We start from the raw sequence: 13,678 nt of genomic DNA on the forward strand, positions 1-13,678 counted from the left end.
CTCAGCAGCGAATCAGAGGACAGAAACCATCCTACCGATGGCCCAGATGCTGGCAACAGCGGCAGTGTCCACCTGGATTCTGGATTTCCTGACAGGCCAGCCTGTGCTGCATTACTAATTCAGGAGCAAAGTCCTTCACACCTGTTCGATCAACGAAGAGCTGACAACGCGATACAGCAGCCAGGCAACACAGAGCCCGGGGGGGGGGGTGAGGTTACGGGGTGGAGATGGACAAATTGTGGCTAGAAAAAACATCTGCCAAGCACAGGGCAGTGGAGGTTGAGCACATTCGTCTAATCCCCCAGTGCCTGACCTTTGACCGCTGTGGCTAAATCTCTGCAAGAATTTCTGGGTGGGAGTTTTAGACCTCAAGTGGAAAACTTCGGGCTGTACTATGAAAGCCATCAGGCACTGCGGTATCCTTCTCTTTCAGATCCTCGGTCGGTGAAAAAGGTAAAGCGTGAATCTTTACGAAACACGAGGTTAAATGAAAGTGTGCCGAGACTCTGGGATGAGATTTTGTGATGCCATCCCTGCTGTGGCTCGTTTCTGTTCTGGTAGTTTAACAGACACACTTGCGCCCTGTAATGTCACAGTGACTTGTTTTGGCAATGTTTGAACTGCCAGCGTGTGAGTTAGCCATGGCATTACCTTCTACTGAAGCAGGGTCACCGACAACAGGACTTTGGTTTGACACCTCACCTGCAGGCACAGCACAGGGTAGCACTGGCTTTTTAAGGGATTTGGTTTGGTGGGAGGGCTGGACTTTGCACTGGGAGCCTCCTGTGAGTAAGACCTTCCCCATTACCAGGTGGTGGCTAAACTATGCTCAAACCACAGCCATCAAAGCACCATGGGAAACTCAGAATACTCCATTATTTACTTGTTTGTCAGCTGGGGACAGATTCACTTTTTATGTGGCAGGGCTTTTTACTGAACTTGTCCATTTCCAATTCATGGCTACGGTAATCTCACACAGCACTAAGGAAACTGATTCAAACACCGTTTTCTTTATTAATACTTTTCTTTTACTTGTATTTCAGGGACTTTCTAAGTACAGTACGTGATGTTCTGGCCAGGATGCGTCACTGTCGCTGTGCATTTCCATATTCTCTTCTCTCAGTCTAGGTGCATTGGCCACACATCAGTTTTGCAACAGAGCAGAAGGTGGTTTAATTATTTACAAGCAATCGCTGGGGGTTACCAGGGCTCTCACTGTGCAGAGCCATAAAATAACAAGTAGACTTTTGTCTCCTTGTTGATAACATCAGCAGGCAATTGGCAGGAGCACAGGGAGCTTTCTTGGTGGTGGTGGGGTTATTAGAAAAGGAGCTTGCTTCAGAGGGGGCTCCGATGGGCCAGGGGCTGTGCAGTAGAAGCTTTTTGGAAACAGAGGCCTGCCATCTGCCTGTGTGCGGTGAGAACTCTAGGTACGTATTCAAAATCTTTGGATTAGAATAATACAGTGCCATGCATTTGGATCCATCTGCACATTTTATGTTTATATTCCACTTTAATTCCCGTAAAGCTTTTCAAGTACAAAGGGACAGAAAGGATTGGGATTCAGTCATTGCACCAAATGTTTGCTTGACATCATGGGATTCTTAAGATCCACAGGTGAGTCAGGGGCACCTCTTCCCTATTGCTTACCTGTGCATTAGTACGGAGTGGGAATGGCAGATTCAGAGGGATGAGGGACATCCGTCAAACTGATACCCCAAGAGCACTTCATACTGGGGCAACGTGGGGAAGCTGCTGATTGACGTGGGTCCCACCAAGGATTGCCAGTCACATGGTCACATTGTAATTAATGGAAGGGAGACTCCCAACACCTGTGTTTACCCTCTTCCTCAACCTCCACACACGCAGGAATGTTTTAAAGCATAATCCGTATTGCAACGGAGGGAGCCAGTTAAGTGAACCCATCAGCACCGGGTCACATACACACTAAGGGGTGCTGGAAAGTCTATAAAGGGTCTCCCAGACACGATCCTTGCTCTTCCCGCTGTTTCACGAGCAGATGCCACTGACTTCACGCAAGCATATCCATTCCAATATCCAATATCAGCCTCACAGTTTCAGAGATCTGATCACCTTCCCCTTCAAGGTTCTACATGTCCAAGATCTTGGATATTTGGGAGGTGTAATCATCTGTGGAATGTTTTTGACACGGAGCCTCAAATAAGCCCTTTGTATAAAGCACCTTCTTCCACATGTCCTCTGTCTCTTTCAAGAGTTACAATTATAAAAGGCAAAGAAAAAGATATGTTTATGGCTGATACTCTAATTTTCAGAAACTAACACACACATCTTTTTTTTTCTTAAAAGAAGTAGTAAAGAAAAAAAGCAAGACTGAGGTGTCTGTGAGATGGGAGGGAGAGGAGAGGGCCCATTAAAAATCCATTTAATCCATGTCATGTGGCCCGTATTCCAGAAATATATTCCAGGAAGTGTGATTCGTGGAACTCAGGGTCTGCTAAGAGGACACAAGAGATTCCTAGAAGTTTCAGCTTCAGAGCTTTCTGATTTGATGGTCCTATGGCCCTCTGCCTGCGCGGGCCAAGTAGCTTAGCTCACCCTCAGATGGAAAAATATTTCAGAATGGAGTTTAAAGCTGTCACGAGTAGTTAATTTATTTGGTCTGTTTCTTTCAAAAATAAATCTAGAACTACTCATTATTTCCCCAGTTTATACTATAGAATGTCTGACAGTGATCTGACACAATTTGACCCTGTAGGTTTGTCTTTAATCTCTTGAACTAGGCTTCCGACGTCACATGGCACAGGCAAGAAAGCAGAAGAGAGAGCGCCTGGTCTGTGCTGGCTGGCTGAACGATAAAAGATAGAATTGTAAATGAGAAGAGAGAATTTGACACACATCATTTGCTTGGTTGCTGGTAACGTATTGCTCAAGACATTAAAGACTATTTAATTTCCACTTTTAACCATTTTTTGATTAATCGGTGAGCCTGTAGTGGCCCTTGAAGTTAACATTCGCAGGATTTTGAGTCGACACCAATCCCAACTTCATCAGTGCAGTTAGTCCGGCGAGAGAGAGATGAAATATGCAGTGTATTTGGCGAAGCTTGACTGGCTGGGGGAATTGAACTAGGAACCGAACCAGACCTCCTCTCTGCATTGCGAAGAGCGAGGCAGGAAGCTGCTGCAGGGGTGCTGGGAGTGGGGCGACAGAGTGTGAGACGAGCAGAAGTGTGCAAGATTAGGATCCACCCTTCCTCCCGAATTTCTGTTATAGCTCTGTTATAATTCCATTTGACCTTCTCAGTTCCAGACAAAACAAATTCCAAGGATCTTTTATCATGTTTTGAGAGTATGAAGTACGATGCTCTTTCACCTCTTGGTGCAGTCTTGGCACTTCCCAGCAGGGGGCGCTTGGCTGTTCTTGATCAGTGGCCACCGGGAGCAGGTAACATCAACACTTAGCAGTGTCATCTTGAGTTTGCTCCTCCGTGAAATGTCAGGTAAATCTGAAATGGTCAAATGCTAATGCCAGACAAACAAAAACAAGTCTGACCCTGCTTTTCAGCTACTTAGGAGAGTGTAGTCAAATTACTCAGCCAAAATCAAAACACTCCATGTAACCAGATTACTTGTCTTTATTCAATTCTTTTACTCTCCCCATCCAGATTCAGCCTGTTCATTTTCCTATTGGAAGTTGAATCTCAGTGATTCAGCTTCACTAGTAAATTCAAAAGGCCATTTCAATTTCATCTGCACATCTGACTCTTTTTTATGCATCTGTTTATTTGAAACGACTGTGTAACAAAGACAGCGCTGTAGGCTGTAGCCAATACATGAAGTTTCAAATGACTTAAAAAGAGTGCAAAGCCTCTTTGTTCTTTGTCAGCTGGAGTCTGTGTTTAAATAAAAATACGAAATAAAAAAGTTTTTTAAAAAGCTAGGCTGGGATGACACAAGGAGATTGATTTGAAACTCTCTCAACTACATGACTTCTGCTAATCGTTTGCTACAGCATTTGAACAGGCATCAGATCTGGCGGTTTTCCATATGACAGAGCTGCTCTTGAAACAAGTCTGCTTCAAAAGAGTCCCCCTGCTTTGCTGATGTGGCATCTTGCGATAACCAGCCTCCTGCCCTCTCGGGATTAGCACTGCTGCCGATGCCGCTGCAGAGCAGGCGTCACAGATTAACACCTCCTTGGCTAGTCTGGGGTACGTCACGGGCTCTCCCGTGGCGCTCACCCTCCGAAACACTTCACAACGGACTGGCAGGCCCCTTCAATGGCCTTTTGTTCCCTTCAGTCCAGAACAAAGGGAACTAAAAGCCCAGGAGGCTGTTTCAGGCATGGACACGGAGCCACAACTTGAAACAAAAAGTCTACGAAATGCAAAGAGTTGTGGCCTTGCAGCCAGGTGGCTAAGCCCTAAACTCCAGATTCAAACTACCAAGCTGGAAGGACGGGCCTATTAGCCTCCTCCCATTGGTAACCCTGCCTACTCTGGTACAATAAAAAGTGATATCCCCACCCCCCACCCTTTAGATCTTAATGAGTTACCGAGTGAAAGTACCTGTGAAACCTCAATGACCATTGAGGTTCAGGACTTGGGATGCCCCTCCCTGTATGTACCCCCATATCCTAATGAAATCTTCCAATTCAGACCGAGCTCTTAAATGCATCATTCCACCCTTGGGGCTAATCAGTTTTCTAGTACGAGCCGTTGGATTGATTACCAATTCTACCTACAGTTGCAGAATTTCAAGAGAAATTGACTCCCTTGGGATATTTTAAACCGGAAATTGTTTCAGGGCTAGACAACAACAGTGGTCTAATTAAGCAAATGACTGTTTTAGCCAAGTGACTTGAGAGCGGAGCTGAAGCGAGAACCTGGAGAGGGTTTAGGGACTGCAGGACTGGGGCTGCAATAACGTGACCCAACAGGATGGCCAGTGAGCTGGATGTAATGACTGGGGACAGGCAGCCAGTCTCACAGAACCTGACTGAAGCACATTGGCTCTGCGCTCAGAACGGGGGCATGGGGGTGGATCTTCATAATCCCGTTCTCATGACCTGCATATGACGACACCCTCCTCCTCCTCTTGAACCGGTTGACAGAAAGGCAGCCGTGATCCATTTCTCTCCTCCATTTTAACGCTCAATCACGCCGCATCACCATGCGGTCCGCCCGAAACCTCCATCGTCCAAGTATTCCTCAGCTAGCTAGGAATGCGCTAGCTCATACACAAACGGCATACACACAGAAACAAAACCTGCTCTTTGAGACCCTATGTTGCTATTGGACAGTCTGAAAGGGGAACTAGGCGAGAAGTAACACACTTGCTCTGAAAAAACTCAACAGCTGCAGCCTGAGGGAGCAATCAGTCCTGGGCTAACCACCCTTATCTGTTGCTGCAAACTCAGCAGCGACAACCCCACGTTTAATCAGTCCTGAATTGGGCATCAGGCTCCACTGAAGGCTGCACGTCCCCACATCACTGCAGCACAGCACAGCCCCGGCATGCAGGCTTAAAGCAGCTGCCCCCTCAGCTGCGCCAGCGTGTTTCAACAGCTGTGTCGGAGAAACGAGACGGGCGCACCCGGGGAGTAGGACTTAAAACGATCACCAAACTCCCGACTGCTCCGGGACAGAAGCTCTCCACGGGCCACAGGCTTTTCAATAAGACCGATCAAGCCAGGTAAAGACAGCCACAGCCCCCAGAGAGCTCAACTCCTGCTGCCATTACAGGCATCTCGCACAGCAGCTGATGAAGACCAAGAACAGTCATTCGGCAACTACTTCAAACTGTTAGCTCAATAAAGTAAGGAGTATCTGAAGTAAATTCAGACAGAACCCACTACTAGTTCAGAACAGGAACTAAAACAGAAACTCTGTCCCTAATGTAATGGTGGCCTTGCAGTTAAAAACAATTCAGAATAAATTCTCATTTATATTAAAACTGAAAGAATACCCATTTTCACAGCAGGGCATTTACTGATTCTGTCAAGGAAAATGTGGGACATTTCTTTAGAATACAAGAGCTCTTTACTTCTTACTCAATACTCTCTTCTGTGCATCTCAATACCAGAGTTACACCACCAAATCTTCCTTCAGGGAAAATGTTAATGCACCATAACCGTCACTCCCAGCCTACAGATGTTTTTGTAACAGTTGTTAATGGAGAAATGGAAGAAGAATTTGACACTAAATCAATACAATACTATTAAGAATAACAACTTTATTAGACAGTCCTTTCAATAACTAGACAAATGAACACAAGGATCTAAAAGAAATCCAGCCATGGTCAGTTACATACACAAAGATCTGAAATGCTGTAATTGTAAAGGAAAGCAAGGTATTCTGCAACAAGGGTGTCACCCTGCACACCGCTGTCCCTTCCCAATGCCGAGAAAACCCTGATGCTCTTGGACTGGAGCAGGATGTTCCTCTGAACACCAAAAGAGATGTTTGCCAGCCATCAAAAATCTGCTAAAAGATATAAACAGCGTGTATTAAGCAAAATGCACAATACTTTGGCAGTTTTTACCCCATTATTAGCCGTTCAGAAACCGAAAATTATTGCAAAGGCACAGAGATCCTGACGTTCTTGTCTAGTTAATTTGACTCTGCCAACATTTCCATATCTTGGGAAGTAAGAGATATGGAAATGATTCTGATTCATAGCTTCAATCAAAATGTGAAAAACAAGATGCACAGCACATCTGGATGTGCTGGATCCGGAAAAAGTGAAATCAGGGAGATGTTGCCTTAGAGCTAGAGCAGAGCTCCCAGTGCACGATGGAGCCCGCGTCAGTCCCCCAGGGACAGTGCTGTGGGGTCACTGCGTGAAGGGTCGCTGCACGGAAGGCCTCGCTGACCCCCTTTGAAAATGACCCTCAATGAACACTAACTCCTCACCTGGTCTTGATCTCACTTCAGCCGCAGGGACCACCTCCACATTTCCCTCGACAACCCTGCAAAACACAAAAGTCGATTTTCAGAAAATTGGTCGACCTTTCTAGAACATAAGCCGTATCCTTTGGTTGCAGGGGTATTGATCTAAGGCAGGGCTCTCAAAGTCCGTTTTTACAAGGATCCCACTTCTTCGGTTTTTGGTTTTTAAACACCTACAATGCATGCAAACTTTTCTCACTGTAAGCGTTTCAAACGAGCCAGGAATGGCCAAATAGCTCTTGTAGAGTAACAGAGTGTTGACATTTCTATTTTTACGTTATCCCTTATCCAACTGAACAACTCAATTGCTTCAGTCAAAACAGAGTTGTTTCGAGTGCTGGAAAACTGATAGTTTAAAAGGTTACCCATTAAATCTGCTAAATGGTAGCTTGCTAGCACCAGGAGTGGGCATTCTCAGACTAAGGCAAAGAGTCACACAACTAGTCTCGGTGTAGCCTTACAGGTTTATAGGAAACTGCAATCTCTCAATGTTGAGCAGCTTAAATGCTGTGGCAATTCTAGCCAATTAAATCAACAGCTCAGGGCTGAAGATCCCATGTCACTAAAGGGCACTGTAATGGCAGTATGAGTGTTCCCAGTGGATCAAACCAATATTGCATCAGAATGACCCAGCTGGCAATTTACTTTCTGGTCATGTCCACAGCAGACCAGGAACCACACATCCCAGCAGCCTTGGTATATGACCAAGCACCATCTCACACATGGCTCAGAGGCTTTAGGTAAAGTACACTCAAGTGAGAGCACACAGATAAGCCAACAGTTCGAGATGAAGGAATACTAACCACAAACAAAAGTAATAAAACTTAAATCTGTTTTCTGTATGTGCAAGACAGTCGACTTACAAGTATCCTTGGTTCAAGCCCAGGTGCCCCAGATAATAGATCATTCCTGGAGGGTCGACACTAAAAAGGCAAAAAATAAAAACACAATCAAGCCATCTTGCTGGCAACACCACACCACCAAGCCCATCACTGTCGAAACCAACAGAATTGGTAGCTAGTCCGAAAGCACAGTTAAATAACAGGTGAGAATGTTATATATACACAAAACCTAGGAATTGTGATGCTGTTGATACACATCACACCAAGTTGAACTGCAAAATCCATATGAAGTTTCCTTCCTGTTAAACACCTTTTTTAATCCAATAATGCAGTCCACCACAGCTGTGGTAACCTTTACATACGTCACCCAAGCATAGCACTCATCGGTTTAATTGGCAGAATGCTTATAAAATTCCCATTTTATCCAACAATGCTTAAGAGGAAGAAAACAAAACGATCTCAAATATCTTCACTGGGTCACCCCTTTAAATGCAAGGAGCATCCTAGAGGAAAGTGAAATCCCTGCCTACAGCTGGGAACTTACGCCTCTTCAACAGGCTCCTGTTACACAGTGGCGCAACGATCCTGACAAATATCTGACCCCATGCCATGCCAGTGCCCGTCCCATCGAACAGGGCTGTGGCTTGTACCGGGACCGGCTCACAAAGGAATGCTGCCGAATTCTCCAGCGATGTGGCACACCACCGGAGCCCTCACATTCCCGGGAAGCCCGTCATCGCCCAGCCCAGCCCGCCTGCAGGGCTCGTGTGTGCCTGTGTTAAGAGCTTGTCTCTGCAGAAATACCAGGCCTCTCAGGCACGGGGGCAGCACGGAGGCCAACGATGCCAGATGCAGAGTTCTTCTCGCACTGTGTAATTAACAGCCCAGCCAGGGAAACGGCCGACTGCAGACCACACTGTGCTGCCTGAATCATACCTCTCGGTGTGGGTGTAGACATCTGGGTGCTGACCACCTGCTTCAAACTGTTCTAATCATTCACCAGTTTGTGAATGAATGGTTGCCTGCCTAGACGGGGACCTCTGGGAATAATACGCCAACCAGAGAAGTCCTTAAGGTCACACTTCATAGAAGCCATGTGAAACAAAGAGCTTTAGGGTGTCCTATCGCATGAGTCTTTATAACCCAGTTATAAACTTACAGCTTTTAAGACTTGAAGAGTTTATGGTTTCAGTATAGTGGTAGATTATTAAATCACATGCTCATGTCAAACTCTCCGTTTCCTAACTTTTCTCCAATGCAGGGTCGCAGGAGCATACCCCAGCAGGCAATGGGCACAAGGCACAGTACCCAACTGCCTCCCATCTATTTTTTTTTTACATTAAACCAAATGTATAGTGCAAAATTCAATGCAACACAAAATTACTTTTAGATGTCTACTGAATCAATTACCTTTTAATAGATGAATTACAGGACTACAGAAAATCTGTTAAAGGGGTCCCTGTATAAATTGGGGTTGGGTTAGGGATTAAAAGGTCACAACATATATAGGAGAGTTTCTCCCTGTAAAAACAATGCAAACATGGGGGTTAGGGACTATAAAGAGCATAAATTGAGCCCCACGTGACTTATAACCTGGAGTGGCTTTCCCCACAAGAGTAGGGAAGGGGACCATAAGTTGGACTAAGTGGGTTTCACCCAAAGCTGCCCAAATACATGTACGCCTGTCATTTTACACCATTTTTATTCAAATCTGTCACCGACTCCTATCTTGACTTACTAACCCCAAGAGACGTTTTAAACTTCTCAACCAGACAGGCTTACATAATCTTACCTTGAAAAGTGTGCGAGTTGTGCCCGACTGATAAGGCCACAGCACTTCCTCTTGTACTTGGCACCCACACTAAGCTTCAAAATCATTCCTGCACTGACGCCAAGATAAAACAGGCTCTAAACCGATGCTTACATTCACCACCAGCTATGCAAAATTTGAGATGGACGGCGTTTTCTGAACCAAAACCACCAAGTCAAAAATGACATACTCGAAGTGTGGGGGATTTAATATCTCAATAACACTTGTACCGGGAAATGTATCCAGAAGACTTGTAAAGGGGATCCCCTCTAATTACAGAACACCAGTCAAAAATTGCAGTCCCATACCCTGTTAGAGTTCCTGTGCCCCCAAACCTTGATACCCACCTGTCATGTTGTGCTGTCCACCTGTTTTTAGCCCTGAAGATTCTTCCCAGCTCTGGCATGCATGTTCTGAAGACACAAAATGGTAAATCAATTTCCACTCGGTCAGTTTAAACGCTGGCTTTATGTCATTCCTACACAGGCTAAAAAAAAAGCTTGAGTTGCTGGCTGGGCCCAGTGAAATGCTTGTCTCTGCAGAAATACCAGGCCACAGGCACAGGAACGGCACGGAGGCCAACGATGCCAGATGCAGAGTTCCTCTCGCACTGTGTAATGAACAGCCCGGCTAGGGGAAACAGCCGAGTGCAGATACCATACAGTGCAGCATGATCAAATACTTTACCAAAGTGACAAAGTCCTTACAATCCCATCTACAGCTCTGCAAAGCTGTTTTCCCAGCAAAAGGTCTGCAATGTCATGTTAGTTCATAGCAATAAATGGTGTATCAATTTCAAATGTCGGGACCCAAGGGTAATGATAAAAACTCTACTCACCTCTCAAATCTAACGTAGTCCTCAGCACCACCTAGTGGTCACAGTGGGGAAGTGCACCTAGATTAAGAAGAATGAAGTAAAGACTCCCAGCTTGATGCTAATAAATCCTTACTTCAGACAAGATCCACATTCCTCACTTAACAGGTGTGAAAATAAGAAGTGTTCTGCAGTTTTATCCCACAGGTCTAACCAAACTAGACCTATGGGTAAAGCGATAACCGCAGGTATGATCTTCGAGGCATTTCCAACGACCAGGCCCTATGGCCAAGAGCCTGTCGGGATAGGCCTCGGTGGCTGTATGCGAATGCTAGAGAGCCAGGAGGTGACATGAACGTGGAAGAGGCGAGTGCGTGATTAGGGGGGATTGGGAACATAACATTCCTATCTTAGTAAATGGAGCTATCAACACTATATCGCACCTAGGAGGCTCCGGACAGCAGCTCACGAGGTTTAGAAATTCAGAGTGGTAAGGGTCTGGGTGTGGATGAAGACCTTACCTTCGGGAACAGTCCATCAGGCCATGGCTGTACAGTGCTCAAAGTGGAGAATCCTGAAGAGCGGAGGAAGAGAAGCAACAAGTGGTGTAAAATTCCTACACGCAGGAATGCTAACAATCAAGAGGAAGACCATCGATGCATTTTGGGAAATAAGCTTTTTTTGGCACAAAATGCATGTTTTTTTTTCGCTACACTTCACATCATCAGCCACTGCAGCAATAATTGCTTGCAGCAACACCCCAATTCCCCTGCCACATACTTCTAACACAAGCTGCAGAGAACAGTACCATCCAAACTGCAAAAGGCAGCGCGAGTCAAAGAAAATCTGGTCATCGGACGAAACTAGTGCAAAGGTGGAATACACACCCTATGTTATGACTCACTAGACCCATATGCATCTCCAAAAATCAACATCACGAGTTTCCCTTTAGCAGGAAATGCCTGGTCATGCCCTCTAGTCTGATTTGTTCAGAAAGGCTTAAGTGTCGCTCACTCTGTTCTCAGAGCAGTTGAACATAATGCCATTCATCATTACACAGCATGTGCCTGCTCCCTCAATGAGGGTAAGCACACTAATGTAACGGAAGCTTTGTGTATAATCTGAAAAAAGTTGCCAAACCTGGAGCTGCAGAGTGTTAAGACTTCCTTTCTTCCGCTCATCTTTGCCCTGGAAGAGAAAGAGCATTGGAAGGTCATTCAGTGTTGTGGTGGACACATCTCCGGGTCCCCCTGTTCTCTTGTAAGCCATGTGCTCTGACATCACCTTCTGACAGGCCGCACAGGAGGGCCAGCTCTGACAGGGGGAACTGCACGACTTCCACAACTCGCACTGCAAGAGGACTGCCCAACAAGCGCAACAGGAATGCCCATTCTGCCACAAGGAAGCCCGAATGACTGACTGACCCCTGGCAGCTCTCTGCCCCCTTCTGTGGCACTCAGAGCTGGTTTCATGACCTCAGCCTGAGAAAAAGCATGATTTTAATCCCCCAAACAGCCAGTAACCCGTGGAACTTAACGTAGAGGTTACCAGAAAAATAACACATCAAGGGGAAGTCAGATGTCCGTCCTCATCAGTAACACTGGAGCTGGGTGGGAGCAACAGTGGGTTGCAGGAGGAAGGTTTGATCTTTGCACCACAGCTGCCCATATCCACTGTGTCTAGACACGGACTAGTGCGGTGCCAGGGCCCAGCCTCACGGACAGAGGGCGCGAGATGCCAGGTGAAGCGGTGTGTATTACCCGTCACTGAACAGCTCACTCCCACACGAAGCCCCCAGGCAGCCTGCTGCAGGAGACACTCCCAGCAGGCCTCGCAGGAAGGCATTCTGCTCTTCAGCTGGACAGCAGGCAAACTGAAAAGGTGCAAGAGCACATAATTAGTCACACAATCACATAAATGAGCTTTAGGGCACAGTCCAGACTAGACAGTTATTCTAAAGGCAGCACATGCCTTTTATTAAAAAAAACAGGACCTATACCTACAGGTGCAAAAACTTAAAATCAGACAACTGGAATAAGCTTGCACGTGTTCACCTGTCAGGCTCTAGGCCTACTGTAGCGATTCTGATGCGCTGCTTTCGAAAAGGAGGGTTATGCAGCGTGCTGTCGAGAGTTTAAAAAAACTGTTTCAGAAGCGGTTGAAGGATATGAATCATCCACATTACTTTGACGCTCAGCGCAGGAAATGGATCTAAATGTTCCTGTTGAAACCTAGCCTCATCAAAGATCCAGTCCAGACGACCCTGGGTCCTACAACACCCGTCATGACGTGCTTATTTCACATCCGTCTGTTGAAAACTGCATTACAAACCACTCCAACCGACTACACACGAGTAATACCAGTGTAGCAGGCCTCATTGCCATCGCTATAACCTCGGCGTATAGCGATGGAAGCTAAACCCGCCGTTTGGTCTGGCCATGTCGAAAATTGGGCAGTTTACCACTGGAGGCAGGTAGTTCCCAAATAGCACTTAGACAAGGCGGTACCGCAACACAGAAAACGGTGGAGTTGAAAAGCAATTAAAATACTCATCCGACGCGTGGTACTGTAGCTGTACATTTTTCCTACACGCCTCGAATCGATACAATCTGCTCCAATCCAGCCCGGAAGGCCCAAACGTAAATGCTGCTCGCACACGTGGCCTCAGCGCCGCTTTAATATAGCCACGCAAAATAATAACACGAATATTTAGGTAAAGGCCAACACACTCACACAATGACGTGCGAAACATTTTCTTTTCTTTGCATTCTGCTGCAAAGACCTAAACCTTCAATTAACGTACCTTATTCGCCTTGAGGACGTATCGCTCAAAGCGCCACATCTCCTCCCCAGCCTGCCCAGAAGGACTAAGAGACGGGGAGCTACGACACACGCGCATTTGAAGGTTGAGAAGAGTCACAGCCGCTTTACGGCACATGCCCGTCCAATCACCGTTCGCCATGCCCTTTAAGGAAAGGGGGGAATGCTGGGAGCTGACAGCGGGATGGTACAACAGCGACCCCGTGCGGAGCAATGGGGGGAATGGGAGTACTGTACCATCAAATGAAATGCATACTCCCGCACCCTGACAAATGCAAAACTCACATTTTTATTATGAAATAAAAAAAAAAATCCAGACATCTCGGTCGAAGAGTGTTATCAGATCACTACTAAAACTGAAAACAAGAGGCATTTATTTTACACAAACGATGGTGAGGGATTAGAAACCAGCGGTTCTCAAAGGTTTTTGTTCCGATTAGTTGATCCTGCTAATTGATGTT

The 13,678-nt window shown here is 46.1% G+C and overlaps 1 long non-coding RNA gene and 3 other non-coding genes across 5 annotated transcripts; all 4 read right to left on the reverse strand.

Moving 5' to 3' along the window:
* Window positions 1–6,195: 6,195 nt before the first annotated feature.
* On the reverse strand, window positions 6,196–13,277 carry LOC148814123 (uncharacterized). 2 transcript variants are annotated; one of them, XR_016086131.1, is made up of 9 exons: window positions 13,201–13,277; window positions 12,158–12,270; window positions 11,538–11,585; window positions 10,919–10,971; window positions 10,422–10,478; window positions 9,931–9,996; window positions 7,795–7,854; window positions 6,896–6,951; window positions 6,196–6,463 (listed from the first exon to the last, which is right to left on the reverse strand). It is a non-coding gene; the product is annotated as an uncharacterized LOC148814123 (long non-coding RNA). The 2 variants fall into 2 exon arrangements; XR_016086130.1 differs by having other exon boundaries at window positions 6,196–6,466.
* LOC148814124 (small nucleolar RNA SNORA8) lies at window positions 8,558–8,696 on the reverse strand. Its single transcript, XR_016086163.1, has one exon. It is a non-coding gene; the product is annotated as a small nucleolar RNA SNORA8 (small nucleolar RNA).
* On the reverse strand, window positions 10,112–10,251 carry LOC148814125 (small nucleolar RNA SNORA8). Its single transcript, XR_016086162.1, has one exon. It is a non-coding gene; the product is annotated as a small nucleolar RNA SNORA8 (small nucleolar RNA).
* On the reverse strand, window positions 10,579–10,713 carry LOC148814126 (small nucleolar RNA SNORA18). The gene has a single exon (XR_016086161.1). It is a non-coding gene; the product is annotated as a small nucleolar RNA SNORA18 (small nucleolar RNA).
* Window positions 13,278–13,678: the final 401 nt, after the last annotated feature.

Source organism: Atractosteus spatula, chromosome 27, assembly GCF_055471065.1.
Source record: "Atractosteus spatula isolate fAtrSpa1 chromosome 27, fAtrSpa1.hap1, whole genome shotgun sequence".
Lineage (NCBI taxonomy): Eukaryota > Metazoa > Chordata > Actinopteri > Semionotiformes > Lepisosteidae > Atractosteus > Atractosteus spatula.